Source organism: Chiloscyllium punctatum, chromosome 16, assembly GCF_047496795.1.
Source record: "Chiloscyllium punctatum isolate Juve2018m chromosome 16, sChiPun1.3, whole genome shotgun sequence".
Lineage (NCBI taxonomy): Eukaryota > Metazoa > Chordata > Chondrichthyes > Orectolobiformes > Hemiscylliidae > Chiloscyllium > Chiloscyllium punctatum.
Genome location: NC_092754.1, coordinates 77,382,832 through 77,386,134, shown reverse-complemented (window position 1 = coordinate 77,386,134; position 3,303 = coordinate 77,382,832).

Below are 3,303 nucleotides of genomic sequence, written 5' to 3'. Positions count from 1 at the left end.
TTACTCTTACAAGTCAACTTACATGTGAGAAAGGATTGAAAAGACCGAAACCAGACCAGCAGAGTGTGGGATTGATCACTTTAAAGAAAAGAGGGAAAGGGAGAGGAAGGGAGAGCGGTTTTGACCCCGTTTCAGTGATTCACACCAAAAACAACAAGAGTTCCAATTCCACAGAGATGCAGAGACAGAGATCCACACACTAATGCAGGAACACATCTAACAAGCACAGAGAGATAGACACGCACATAATGGTACACCGCGACATATGTAGACACACGGGAATAGACAAACACAACAGAAACATGCAGATATATAATTGGATATGTAAATACACATAGACCCATCGAGTTATACAGGGTATTTGCAAACAGACCTATCGGCCCATACAGTCCATGCTGACAATAATTCCAAACTAAACCAGTCCCATCTGCCTGCGCTTGGTCCAGATTTATCCAAACATTCGCTTATTCTTGTCCTTAATCAAGTGCATTTTAAATGCTGTAACTTTACCCATAATCCATCACATCCTCAGGAAGTTCACTCTCTACATGAACCACATGCTGTGTAAAAAAACAACCTCACGGGTCCTGATCATGTGAACCCAATAACTCTGTAGGAGGATCAGGAATTGACTGCAGGGCCCCTTGCTGAGATGTTTTTATCATGAATAGCCACAGGTGAAATGCTGGAATTCATGAGTTTGACTAAAGTTGTGCTATTAAACAAAATGGAAAGGAAGAGCTCGGGAACTATAGATTGGTGAACCTGATATCGGTGGTCGGCAGGTTTTTGGAGGGAATCATGAGGTAGAGGATTTACATGTATTTGGAAAGATACATTAGGGATAGACAAATGTGAGGGCTGTAAATGCTGGAGATGAGAGTCTAGATTAGAGTGGTGCTGGAAAAGCACAGCCGGTCAGGCAGCATCTGAGGAGCAGGCAAATAGATGTATTGGGCAAAAGCGCTTTATCAGGATAGGCAAATTGGGTTGTGCCTGGAAAATCATGGCTCACTAACTTGATTATTTTTTGTTTAGAAGTAACGGAGAGGATTGATGTGGGCTGAACGCTGGATGTGATCTATACAGACTTCAATTGGGCATTCGACAAGGTTCTGCATGGGAGACTGGTTAGCAAGGTTAGGTCACATGGAATACAGGGGGAATTAGCCAGTTGGATACAGAATTGGCTTAAAAGTAGAGGACAGAGGGTTGTGGTGGAGGGTTGTTTTTCAGACTGGAGGCCTGTGACCAGTGGAGTGCCACAAGCATCGGTGCTGGTTCTGCTACTTTTCATCATGTATATAAATGGTTTGCATATGAACATCGGAGATATAGTTCGTAAGTTTGCAGATGACACCAAAATTGGAGGTATAATGGCCAACAAATAAGATTACCTCAGATTACGACAGGATCTTGATCAGATGAGCCAATGGACCGAGGAGTGGCCGACTGAGTTTAACTTAGATAAATGTGAGATGCTGCATATGGGAAAGGCAAATCAGGGCAGGACTTATACATTTAATGGTCAAGTTATGGGGAGCGGTGCTGAACAAAGTGACCTCAGAGTATAGGTTTATAGTTCCTTGAAAGTGGATTTGCAGGTAGATAGAATAGTGAAGAAAGTATTTGGCATGTTATTGGTCAGTGTATTGTGTATGTGAGTTAGGAGAATGGGTTACATCTGTACAGGACAAAGGTTAGACCACTTTTAGAATACTGTATGCAATTCTATTCTACCTGCTGTAGGAAGGATGTTGTGAAACCTGAAAGGGTTCAGAAAGGGTTTACAACAATGTTGCCAGGACTGGAGTGTTTAAGCTACAGGTAGAGGCTGAATAGGCTATGGCTGTTTTCCCTGGAGCATCTGAGGATGAGGATTGACTTTAGAGGTTGTTAAAATCATGGGTGCTATGGTTAGAGTGAATAGCCAAGGTCTTTTCCCTACGGTAATGCAGCCGAAAACTAGACGGCAAAGGTTTAAGGTGAGATGGGAAAGACATAAAAGGGATCCAATGGGCAACATTTTCATGTAGAGGGTGGTTGTGTGTAATGAGCTTCCAGAGGAAGGTGTGGAGGCTGGCACAATTACAACATTTAAAAGGCATCTGGATGGGCAGATGAATGGGAAGGGTTCAGGTAGACATGGGCCAAATTCTGGCAAAGGGATAAGATTAATTTTGGCTATCTAGTCTGCATGGACGCGTTGGACCAAAGGGACTGTTTCCATGCTATACAGCTCTATGACGCTATGTCTTTTTAGAAAAGTGCTCCTCTTATCTAAAAACAATCTCCCACTCGAGGTAAAAGACGCCTACAATTCAACATTATCGATACCCCTCATGATATTATAAATCTCTATAATGTCACCTCTCAGCCTCCTACGCTCCAGTAGATAATGTCCAAGTCTATTGAGCCTGTCCTTATAACTCAAAGACTCCATTCCCAGCAACATCCTGATAAATCTCTTCTGAACGCTCTCGAACTTGATAATATCCTTTATATAACAGGGCGGACAGAACTGCACACAGTCCTCCAAGACATGCCTCACGAATGTCCTGTGCAACCTGAACATACCGTCCCAAATCCTGCACTCAAATGACTGTCCACTGCTACTTGTCATGTATATAAATGATTTGGATGTGAACATGTGAGATATAGTTAGTAAATTTGCAGGTGACACCAAAATTGGAAATGTAGTGGACAATGAAGAAGGCTACCTCAGAGTAAAATGGTATCTTGATCAGATGGGCCAATGGATTGAGGAGTGGCAGATGGAGAGATATTTAGGTAAATGTGAGGTGCTTCATTTTGGAAAGCAAATCAGAGCAGGACGCATACACTCAATGGTAAAGTCCCGGAGAATGTTGCTGAACAAAGAGACCTTGGAGTACAGGTTCGTAGTTCCTTGAAAGTAGAGTCACAGGTAGATACGATAGTGAAGGTGTTTGGTATGCTTTCCTTTATTGTTCAGACCACTGAGTACAAGAGTTGGGAGGTCATGTTGTGGCTGCAAAGAACATTGGCTAGGCCACTTTTGGAATATTGTGTGCAATTCTGGTCTCATTCCCATTGGAAAGATGTGAAACTTATAAGAGTTCACAAAAGATTTACAAGGATGTTGCCAAGGCTGGAGGATTTGAGCTGTAGGGAGAGCCTAAATAGGCTGGGGCAGTTTTCTCTGTGGGTGAATTATAGAGGTTCATAAAATCATGAGAGGCATGCAAAGGGTAAATAGACAATGTCTTTTCCTTAGGTTGGGCGAGTCTACAACTGGAAGGCAAAGGTTTAGGATGAGCGGGG